The sequence below is a fragment of the Vespula vulgaris genome, chromosome 15, assembly GCF_905475345.1.
Source record: "Vespula vulgaris chromosome 15, iyVesVulg1.1, whole genome shotgun sequence".
NCBI classification, from domain to species: domain Eukaryota; kingdom Metazoa; phylum Arthropoda; class Insecta; order Hymenoptera; family Vespidae; genus Vespula; species Vespula vulgaris.
Window position 1 is genome coordinate 2,498,826 of NC_066600.1, and position 12,042 is coordinate 2,510,867.

Here is a 12,042-nt window from a genome sequence, read left to right on the forward strand (position 1 = left end):
CCGAAAGAGGAAAGGCAAGGGGTGTGTTACGGAATGTCTTTTACTAGCAAGGGGTAGTAACGCTCGGTTCGTTTTAAAAAATAAAGCGACGTACGTAGTGGATTTGCGGCTAGGAGGAGGGTGTTTGCACGGGGTAGGTAGGAGATGTGCCGAAAGAGAGAAGAAAAAAAAAGGGAAGGATGGTAGGAAGGAAAAAGAAAGAAAGAGAGATAGAAAGGAAGAAAGAGAAAAGAAAGGGGTTGAAGAGAAAAAAAAAGAAAAGAGAAGAAAAGAAAAGAAAAGAAAAAAAGAAAAAAAAAGAGAGAAAGAGAGAGGAAAAAAGAGAAGCGGGGGTGACGTGTGGCGAGTCGCCGAGCGGGTGCAAAGGCAGACGCCTTCGCTGGTTTCATTAACCCCACGCATTCATAATCTCGAGTGTGTTGGACGTGCGAATATAGATTGAGATGGGAATGAGACCGTTTTGTTCTGCGTCGTGTATTCGCGCGAGTCGCCACCTACCGAGAGAAAGAAGGAGAAAAGGGTATACTCTCAAAGAAGGGTGCATTTGAAAAGATAGAAAAGAGAGCCGAGTGTTCGCCGTGAGTAAGATGTTATGTTTGTACCGGGTAAATAGACAGTCAGTCGATTCCTGTGTCTCTTTGGGATCCTCGAATCCTACTCGACTTCACCCCTATCCGATGATCTAAGCGAATTTCGCGGCTAGGATACGCGCCTAATCGACGAGCACGACCAAACACCGATTCGTCGAGGGTCCTCAATCTTCAGATCGACTGATAACGTTCCTACTTATCTCGACTTCTTTTCAAACCTTCTTCTTATATACTGAGAAAATATTTGGGAGAACTATTCTACTGGACTATCGTACCTGATTATGTTCAATTAATTTTATATCAAAACGAATATAGATCTCAAAGGTATCACGTAAGGAAGATCAATGGTAACAGGTCTATATTAATTTTTTCGAAAGATCCTTCAAAAGAGAGGGACATTATTTTGGTACTTTCGAAGATCTCTCTCTCTCTCTCTCTCTCTCTCTCTCTCTCTCTCTCTCTCTCTCTCAAAGTTAGTTGCATTTAGGATTGCTGTGGTAGAGGTTGTCGGCTGGCCGTGGCTTGCAACATGAGAGGCGGACACCGTTGGGATTGTTCGAGGGGGTGGAGAAGGAGGGGTGGCTCTGTGGTGGTCGGGCTTCGGCGGTAGGCAAGCGTGGATGCTGCTGCTGCTGCTACTACTGCTGCTGCTACTACTGCTGCTGCTGCTGCTGCTGCTGCTGTGAGGACCGACAACTCGTAAGGAACGGAGGAAGCGAACGGAAGAGAAGAGAAAGCAAGAGCCAAACACGGATGAGAGAAGAGAAGAGAAGAGAAGAGAAGAGAAGAGAAGAGAAGAGAAGAGAAGAGAAGAGAGAGAGAGAGAGAGAGAGAGTAGCTTAGGGTGTGCTATGTGTAGCCGGGTCGATTCAGCCCCGGGCACTCGACTCCAAGCTACCTCTATCTGCTGTATTCCCTCTATTCTCTCTCTCTCTCTCTCTCTCTCGCCCTCTCACTCTCTCTCCCTCTCACTCTCTCTCCCTCTCTCTCTCTCACTTTCCGCAACCATCACCACGGTGTTACCTACCGACCATCCCTCCGCCATCTCCGCATCCTCCGTTGCCTCTTTCTCTTCTCCCAGCAACCCCAATCCTCTCTTCTCCACCACCCTCCTGTGGTCGTGCCACTAGGTGCCGATACAACTTCCCCACCGACTACTATTCCGAACTACTCCGTGGCCACCGGTTATCGCACGATTCTGAAGAACGAGAGACTGGATCAACCTAGGGATCTTTCCTACGATCTTATAGGATTCTAAAATCATCTTTAGGATAATTCATCCTATCGTTTCTTTCTGTTACGATAGGAAAATTTCATTTCTCTCTCCTTCTCTCTCTTTCTGTCTCATGTAACTGATAATATCTGACTTCGATTTCGGATCAGACGACGCGACTCGAAAAAGTAATTTTATAGTCTGAAACGAGTCATAAACATTAAGATACTAAGTTCGTCGTCGTCGTTGTCGTCGTCGTCGCCGTCGCCGTCTTCGTCGTTCGCCATCTTGCGCAATTGCACATTGGAGTATGGTCGATGGCAAAGTCGGCCGAGAGAGAAAGAGAGAGAAAGAGTAAGACTGAGAGAGAGAGAAAGAGAGAGAGATACAGTAGACGGGGTAGGAGTCTCCCACCGAGAGAACTAGAGACTTCCGTTCCCCGATTACATCTTGGAGAAACGGCGTACAATGGCAGCGGGAGCTGAAATCAGGCGGGACCCAACATCTCTCTTCCTCTCTCTCTCTCTCTCTCTCTCTCTCTCTCTCTTTCTCTTTCTCTCCTTCTCTTTCTCTCTTTCACTTTGGCTTAGCTGTACTCAGGTCCCAGGTCGTGGCTTCGTAAGAATACGAAGCTCTGCATAGGGGCGGTTCTCCGAGAAACGGAGAAAGCGAAGAGTGAGAGGGAGAGAGGGCTATTTGTACGCAGACGTAAACCCACCTGGACTCTCTCCACGCGCATTGGTTTCTACATCTGTGCCGTTTGTCTGTACGTCTGATGACGTCAACGACGAGGCTCCACCCAAGCCGCTTTTGGTCTGTGTCTGCTCTGCACTGGCTCGATTCCTACGGGGTGGCAAACTCTGTTCGAGTATATGTATCTATGTATTTGTGTGTCTGTCTGTGTGTATATGTGTGAGAGAAAGAGAGAGCTAGAGAGAGAGAGAAAGAGAAAGAGAGAGAGAGAGAGAGAACTGAACTCGCGGTGGAGGTGGTCGTTCCAAGACGGATCTTGGAAAGGCGCTTGCGCACCGAACTACTGGATCGTTTATTTGTATCTGTCATTGCCGACTAAGGAAAGGGGAGGAAGGTCTTTCTCGTCTGGGTGAGAAAGAGAAAGAGAAAGAGAGAGAGAGAAAGAAAGAGAAAGAGAGAGGAAGAGAGATCCCCCTTCTTCTTTCTTTCAACCTCTCCTCCTACTAACTTTACCTGTCTCTCTTTCTCTCTCTCTTTTTCATTCTCTCGTTCTCTCTGATTCCTCTTTCTCTTTCTATTCACCCTTCTACCGCCCTTATTCCTTTCTTCTTTCCGTTCGCTTCTCCTCCTCCTGTACCTTTCTACGCCATCCAACGATTCACAATTCAAAGTTTCTCCCAAAGTCACCGATGAGAATTATCGAACAATGTTACTTTTTAAATATCTCTGTTGATAAGACTGAAATAATTTTTCATTCTATTAATTATTATTGTTATTGGTATTATTATTGTAATTATTATTATTATTAGTATTCCATTGTGATATCAATTGGCAAATATGTAAGGATCAGTTAGTTCGATATATCTCGAGCCAGATAAGTAAGTTCCTCTCGGCTTTATTTCTTGAAGGAAAGAAAAAGAGAGGGTTGCGTACTCACCCTCCTTTGCCGAACCTTTCGCTAAGAGGTGGCCGTGGCTAAAATTTATTTCTCGTCCTACGTTAAAGTGCTGTGAAACAGAAAACTCCGAGCGTAGACCCGTCGGTGCTGTGGTCCAGACTAAAGGGTTTTAACCTACGCCTCTCTCTCTCTCTCTCTCTCTCTCTCACTCTCTCTCTCTCTCTATCTATCTATCTATCTCTATCTTTCTCTCTCTTTTAGCCGTGACCTCGTCGACTCGGTCGGGCCGCAAGAACGCTGGTCGATGTCCAGGAAATTCAGAATAAGTTTTTCCAAGCAACGAGAAAATAAGTAGAGAGGAAGAAAAAGGGAGAGAGAGAAAGAGAGAGGCAAAGAGGAAAAGAAAAAGAGAGAAAGAGAGACAGACGCACAGTGGAACGTGTTCGACAAACAAAAAAAAATAAAAAAAAAAAAAGAAGGCAAAAAAGAAAAAGAAAGAAAAAATTTTTGTTACCAGGGCAAAATTCACACGAAAATTTTTAGACGCAGAAGAATGTGTATCGGCGTGGATAAAAAATATTTAACGCTAGAAATTCTTCATCGTGCGTTACGGATGGCAAAAATTGGTCGGCTCTTGACGCGAGTCCCTCCGAACATCACTCTATCCCTCTCACTCTCACTCTCTTTTTCTCCCTCTCCTTCTCTCTTTCCCTCTCTCTTTCTCTCTCTCTCTCTCTCTCTCTCTCTCTCTCTCTCTCTCTCTCTTTCTCTCTCTCACTTTGCCCGGCGGCGGGCATCGCACGCTTTGATGAAACCAATTAGCTCGTTTTTAACGACAGCTCGTGCCAGCCCTCCGGTTATGGGTACGCGAGTAAAATGTCACCCCTCTAAACCGTTCTCGACCCTCTATCTATCTCTCTCTTTCTCTCTCTCTCTCTCTCTATCTATCTATCTGCATTTCTCTCTCGCTCTATCTATCTATCTATCTATCTCTATTTCTCTCACTCGCTCTTTCTATCTATCCATCTATCCGTCTATCCGTCTATCTACGCTGATCCCGAGACTCTCGACACACACACAACTACGACGATAACCTTGACTTATAAAAATAAGCGGCGCACGTGTACTTAGGTACACTCTTATAGACATGTATAAAGAAGCTCATATGCTCGTCAATTAACCGTAACGAACGAATAATAGAGTGGCTCGATAACGACGGCATTGCTCGTAACGCGTTATCGATGAAAGAAGAAAGAAGAGAGAAGACCATCTCGTAAAGCTTCGTATTTATTCGTTCGCTCGCTTCTCTAACGTTATACTTACGTACGTAACATAGGTACTTTCGATCGATCCTCGCTATATTTAATGACTCCGTTGCCGTTATCGCGTAAGCTACATATCTAATTAAAGTTCCTCGATTGTGACGCACGAAATGCTGACATCTAAAATAGAATTTGATGGAAAGTCGAAGAGAAAGAAATCGACAGATAAACACGGGCATAGAGAGTTTGTTATACCCGTTACATAGACCTGACCAATTTTAGATAGAATCGATTATGTAAAAAAAGTAAAAGAAAACGAAAAAAAGAAAGGAAAAAGAAAGAAAGAAAGAAAAGAAACTCACGGTATTATTCGACACGGGGTATACGTAAAATTCTCGTAAATGAAAGAAAAAAGATAGGAATAAAAAAATAAAAGAAAAAGAAGAAGAAGAAGAAGAGGAAAAAACCAGGATGGAGGAGTGAGAGTGAGAGGGAAAATTTGCAATACCTATCGTGCTTTCCCATCGTACGAAGTAAAGACGAAACGACTCGGTTCTTTTCAGCCTTATATCCATTCGGCCGTTACCCGAAGACTCTTCTCTCTTACCAACATCTGTCCGTGGCATAGAAGAAGGAGGAAAAGAAGGAGAAGAAGGAAAGAGAAGAAAATCTTAGTACCCAGGCTGCTTCTGATTCCGGGCTGGCTCTGGCCGGGAGAAAAGGAGAACGAGAAAAGAGGGTTGGTTGGGACGAATAGAGGAAGGAGGGTTGGGTTGGAGCAAGAGAGGGAGGGAGGGGAAATAGGAAAAGAATAGCCGCGATATACCGTTGGAAAAGGCGCCGGAAGGAAGGGTGGCAGGGTGAGAGGCTGCCACGACGGCGGCAGCTCGAAGGTGCTAGAGGAGGAGAGGGAGAGGGAGGGTTTAAGTGCTGCCGAGTGTCTACCTCCTTGTGGGATCGAAGCCAGGTCTCTCTCTCTCTCTCTCTCTCTCTTTCTCTCCCCTTCTCTCTCTTTCCCCGTCTCTCTCTCTCTCTCTCTCTCTCTCTCTCTCTCTCTCTTTCTCTCTGCGTCTCTTTCTCGGATCGAAGCGAGGCGGCCCTCACTTCCACCCCTTCTCGACCTCCTCACCCGCCTCCTCTCTGAGCTCTTTCTACTGGTAACTCACCAACACATACTTTGAAACGTCTACAGAGATACGGGAAGAACGTTCTGCAGGCAAGCAGCAGACAGAAACGAAAGTCGTACGTACGCATAGAGGGAACGAGGAGGAAACGTTACTACACCCTCTTTCCCTCTCTACCTCAGACACAGACACAGTTCTAGGTTGTTCTAGGTACGCTTACACCGATAGAAAGTGAGACGAACGTACAGAGGGAGAAAGAGAGAAAGATATCGTCGTTCGCCATTCCCTCTTTCCTTCCCTTTCTACTCCCCTCTCGCTGCTTTATCCTCCTCCTCCTCCTCCTCCTCCTGTTCCTCTTCCTCTTCTCGCTTATATATACATATATAGCGCACGGGGCGTAACCAACCCCTCTGGTATCCGCACACCAAGCCAACGACAGTCGGCATTCGCTATGCCATTGGCCCCAACGACACTCGGAAACCCAATGGAAAGCGCAAATACCAACCCGGACTTCCGGTTCTACAAACGAATTCGGGAAACTCCTGATCGCGCAGGACTGCCTCCCGTTTCTATCCTTCTCCCTCTCGCTTTCTTCTTTAAGTGGAACCCGTAACGTTTCACGCTCCCACCAGAACGAATCCATTCGAGGACTACAGTCGTATCCGAATGCTGGAAACTCTCTCATTGGTCAATAGAAGGACTGCCTCTCCTCCACTCAATGACGAATCCGACGAGTTTCCTCGGGAATTTTTTTTTTCTTTCATGCTTCGTTCTTATCCAACTATTGTACTTTTCAAACTGAAAGAATTACAACTCCTATCGAAGATAATTCTGTTCAACGATTAATGTCGATGTTATATGGTTTTAAAGAAAAAAAAACATCGAAATCCTTATTACGTGTACGAGTAATTATAATGAAAGTAATTTCATTTTTCAAAATATTTATATCGTAGTCCGTAGAAAAATCGTACTGACGTATTTCCCGATCTTACGTTCAAACGGCGAGATAAAATGTTGGAGGATAAGAAAGATGTAGAAAAAGAATTCCATTCAGATGGTAGAAGAGGGAACGAAAAGAGCTGAAGCTCGAGGTCATCGTGCCTTAGATTAGCGGCCGAGCACGATCCTGAAGGAGCACCGTACGAACGATAACCATTAATCCCAAGTTATATCGGGAGTATAAAGCTCGAGGTAACGGTCTGCATTCCCCTGGAAATCCATTTCGTAGGGTTTACGCATCTTATGGTCGTCGATCGAAAAGTCGAGAAAAAAGAGAGAGAGAGAGAGAGAGAGAAAGAGAGAGAGAGTCCTTTTGTCAAGGAGTTCGATGACGTAAAGTCGAGGAGTAAGCTCTCTTCTCGAGACTCGATCGTTTGGCGAAAAACAATAGACGAGGAAGGAAAGATGGCAGAGAGGTGTTGAATGCGATTGCGTTCTCTATCGATCCCAAAACAGAGTCTTCTTAAAGAGATGGAACACTACCTTCGTACGAACGATACCAGTCTGTCTTATAGTTAAAGATGGAAACATTTGACGATGAAAACAATTGCTTCTATTAAGTATATATGCTCTCTCTCCCCTTCTCTCTCTCTCTCTCTCTCTCTCTCTCTCTCTGTCTCTGTCTCTTTCTCTCTGAAGATCAAAGGAGGAATTTGATCTGCAAACAATCGCTAATTTTTATTAGAAAGGTTTGTCATGATGGATCTAAATAACGTAAAGAAAAAGTTCGGCATTGGTTTAATCGTTCAAAAAAATGTTCTCATCGTCAATTTTATTTACCAAGAGATTCTACCTTTAGAAAGTTCTATCGATAAAGTTTTCTATCGTTCTACCCACGCATCATTTTCAAACAAGTTCCTCATAAAGGGTCAAAGTGTAAAAATGCTTCGAGAATAGCTACCATAGCTTAGAAATAAGATAATCTTCCTAAGAATACACGTAAGCTTCGATCTGAGCCACACGAGTCAAAGGTTGACAGACGTTTATAAAATTAGAAATTTTCTAAGGATCTGATAAACCTGTCACGAAACTAGTATAAAAAGAAAAAAAATGTTAGATCGTTATTAAGGTATATAACGTATTATGAAAAATATACGATGTTGATATAATTATTTATTATAGATAATACAATATATAGCAGAGAATGTTAGAATAATTATTCGATATAACTAGTATCGTTAGATCTTTCGATTATATCCCAAGAACGATCTCGAGCGAGGTACGGTCATCTCTTCTACGTTTCATCTTCGCGATGAGAATTCTCGCGGAGAAACGCGAAGGTACGAGATGAGCCGCGCTATTGGATAATGCCGGAGACCCCGGGCTTCTCTGAGAGAGAACCATCCATTTAAAATGTCTCCCTTAAATCTCCAGCACCACTAGCAACCACTAGCAGCAGCCACCCACACCACCACCAGCACCACCAGCACCAGCACCAGCACCAGCACCAGCACCAGCAGTAGCAGTAGCAGTAGCAGTAGCAGTAGCAGCAGTAGCAGCAGCAGCAGTAGTAGCAGCATCTCCACCACCTCCACCGTCGTCGCCACCTCCATCGCGTCTACCGACTTTCAGTAGTCACCCCTCCCAACCCACCCCCGTTACACAATATGTGTGTATGTGTGTACGTGTGTGTGCCTATACGTATACGTGTGCCACTCTCTACCAACACTAAGAGCAACGCTACCACCGCTTTCTTCCACCCCTCACTTTTATATCCACCTAAATCCATCCATTTTAAATGACGGATATTTTCTCCTAGCGACTGTATGGATTTTCATATTTTTTCCACGAGCCGAAAGGCCCTCGCTTATAGAAAGGTCCTCGCAGAGAGGGCAAGAAGAGGATTTCACAGTGTCGGTAACTCCTTAATAAGAAGGAGTCAATACTTTTCCCGTCAGCCACTCAAACTGAACTTTCTCTTCGGATTCTGCTGCTCGAAGGATCGTTCCTTTGAGAGCTACGGTGATCTCTAATCGATTTTCTCGAATTAAAAAATTCGAGAGACCTGTCCCGGCCTCTTCCATCTTCTCTCTTTTGCTTTTGTGAGGAAGAGCTACGCAAAGATAGGGGCAAAACTTTTTGAATGACAATGCAATACGTACAAAAGTCGAGTGTTGAAAGAGGACGAAGAGAAATAGAGAGAAAAAGAGAGAGGAAGTGAGAAAGAGAGAGAGAGAGAGGTCACTTGCGTCAGAGAGCCAGTTATAACCCGCGAAGATACGGAAGACAAGGAAAGAGGGCAAAAGAGTAGGTAGGTGGTGTGGTGTGGGCGGCAGACGATATGTATTATTGATGCGCCTCTGTCGCCAGTCGACCTCCTCCTCTCTTCCTCTTCCTTCCCTCTGTACTCTTCTTCCGAGTATCTCCAGCCCTCGCTTCCCTCTCCTCTCTGTCTCTCTCTCTCTTTTTCTCTCTCTCTCCTCCCTTTTTACCACGAAAAACGAACATACGTATATACATACATAGTTCAACATGCGATACATTTCTTAAGAGATCTCAATAGTTACTTATCTCTCTATGACTACTGTTCTCTATGAAAAGAATTAGAATATTTTAAGATAGTTCTCAGTCAAAGAGAAAAAAGAAAAAGAAAAAGTCACAGACAATGATGATCTTCGAAATGTAGAAATAATTCAACCTAAAGTTTTTTGTAAAACTTGGATCATTTTTTTCTCGGATCATTTTCTATTTTTTTTTTTCTTCTCTTCTTCTTCTTCTATTGAAATTTAAATAAAAATTTATCGTCCGACCCTATATCTATTCGAAACCATAGATAAAAAAAGATGAGATATGAAAGTTTTCGAATATGGTGCAATAATTACAAGTCTAACGAATTATGCATGGTCGAACGAGTACGGATAAGAACGTCACGTTTCCACCGTCAGGATTCAACGGAGAACGCTGCCTTCTTTCATTAATCTCGTAGCAATCGAAATTAGCATAATTGACGGAGCGGAGAATAGCACCCTGTTCGACTCCGAAACGCCATCTCGCATAATCTCACCATATATCTCACTCAGTGTTTTCCGATAAAGCACGCATCCGCGAAAGGACGATCGACCGATCCTCATTCCTATGCCTGGACCATACAGCTTCCGAGATATTTGTCAACGACGGTGCTATCTAAGAATCAAAGATAACGTGATCTTTGTGTTTTCTTAGAAATTATCAAAATCCCTTATCGAAGTAATAACTTAAAATCTTATTAGATCGAAAATAATTTTCTCTGATTAATTATTAAAAAATTATAAATCAAGACATTTGTTAACGTTAATATCAAAAAATGTTTACCAAGAGTTTCCCCACTTTTTCCATATTTCGTTCCACTTCTGTTTCTCTCTCTCACTCTCTTTTTCTTTCTCTCTTTCTCTTTCCACCCCCGACGACACATCTCCTTGAGCAAGACGTATCGACGCAGATTTTTTCCACATCAGTCATTTATCAAAGTCCTTCGTATTACGGCACCTCACCGGCACTCAATACATTCGAAAGCTGGCCACGGATTTAAGTAACAAGACGAGACGAAAGTAGATGAAGGAAGGAAAAAAAAGAAAAAAAAAAGAAAGAAAAGGGAAAGAAAATGTTTATTAATCATTTACTATATATATTTACCTCCATTGTAGTATACATATATTATTATTTTTAATCGATAATTATCGATTTTTTTCTATCTATTTATCTTTCTCTCTCGAATCGATTTCTCTTCACTTTCACCCCTCTTCCTATATCATCCTTCCCTCATGGTCAACACTTTCCATGCATTTATTTTCCCTCTTCCTCCCTCCCTCCCTCCCTCTCTCTCTCTCTCTCTCTCTCTCTTTCTCTCTCTTTCTCTCTCTCTCTCTTTCTCTCTCTATACTCTACAACGTTAGATAGAGATAACTGGTTTTAGATTAGAAGTTAGACAAATTAGCCTGTCTTTTTTAAATATCACTTCCAAAAAGAAACATGATTTGTTTCACTGTAAAAAAGAAAAAGAAAACGAAAAGAAAAGAAAAAAAGAAAAGTTACATAACAATTCATCCCCTACTTGTTTATATACGTATGTATATGTGAGATACGAATGTTTGATTAGGAAAGCATCCTCTATATAATATACCTGCGTGTATGGAGTGTGCCGACGCATATTCAAATACGCTGCTGTCCGAAAGGCAAATACATGCGAACGAAAGATAAGAACGCTTCAAGGGTTCGAATTGCTTGATAGGATTTCACCTCTATTATCATCGATATAATGGAACGTGCTTTACGTGAACGCGTTCCTCTACACACGCTTTCGCATACCTCGATAAATCTAACGAATAGATCGATCTAATCGATACGAGGAAAGATTAGAAAACGTACTTTAGGTACATGCGTGATGCACTTAATATAAACTATGGATATATATATATATACATCTTATTAATAGTTTTTTTTAACAAGAGAATATGTTTTTCATAATAATAATATAAATTTATGAATTTTCTATTACTTGGACCAATGATCAAATCGTTTAATTTCTGCTCAAGGCTGTTTTATATAGAACGAATTCGTGAGCGTTCGGTAAAAATCGGATCAAACCGAGAAGGCCCACCAAAGTGGTCACGACCAGTTTCCCCCTTTCGTCTTTGGGCCTCATATTATCTGAACCTCCTAACTATACACCCGATTCACTTCATCGAAACGCTCGTGGTGTTCCAAGGTGTTCACCACGGGACACCCTAATCTAGGACAGTCCGTTCTAGCAACGAATCGTGAAATTTCAAGATTAGCTAAGGTAAAGGAATTTGACAACAAATTTACGATAACTATCTGAGATTAAGAGAGAGTAAAAGAATAAAAGAAAGACAAAAAAAAAGAGAAAGGAGAGAGAGATCGTAGTCTAAAACATGATATCTCTTTGACTCGTTCAGATATCAAATTAGGCTAACGAAATAGAAGGGCCAATTAAAATGACCGACAAGAGGACATCTCTCAACATGAGGGGTGCTATCGCTCGTCAAAAAAGGTCGATGGAAGGTCAAAAAAGGTCGACCGATCGTAGATAAAAGACAAAAGCGACAGAAAATCGTCGTGATATCTCAGATGTTACGACTCGAGAAGTATTTCGGGTCAACCCGGTGGATCGTTCGAACCAAGAGTCGAGTTTTCAGGCTCGGTCATTGAACTTCCGAGGTCTGCATGGTCCCATGGGCCTTCTTCCCCCTTTCTCCTCCCTCTTCAACTTCTTCTCTCGTCGAGATATAACCTAAGTGAGAGAAAAGAATTCGGATATTGAGGT

General features: G+C 42.9%; 1 long non-coding RNA gene across 2 annotated transcripts; it reads right to left on the reverse strand.

Moving 5' to 3' along the window:
• Positions 1 to 678: 678 nt before the first annotated feature.
• On the reverse strand, positions 679 to 3,581 carry LOC127069494 (uncharacterized). Of its 2 annotated transcripts, XR_007783554.1 has the most exons (5): positions 3,434 to 3,581; positions 3,134 to 3,234; positions 2,522 to 2,646; positions 1,618 to 1,788; positions 679 to 1,270 (listed from the first exon to the last, which is right to left on the reverse strand). It is a non-coding gene; the product is annotated as an uncharacterized LOC127069494 (long non-coding RNA). The 2 variants fall into 2 exon arrangements; XR_007783555.1 differs by lacking the exon at positions 3,134 to 3,234.
• Positions 3,582 to 12,042: the final 8,461 nt, after the last annotated feature.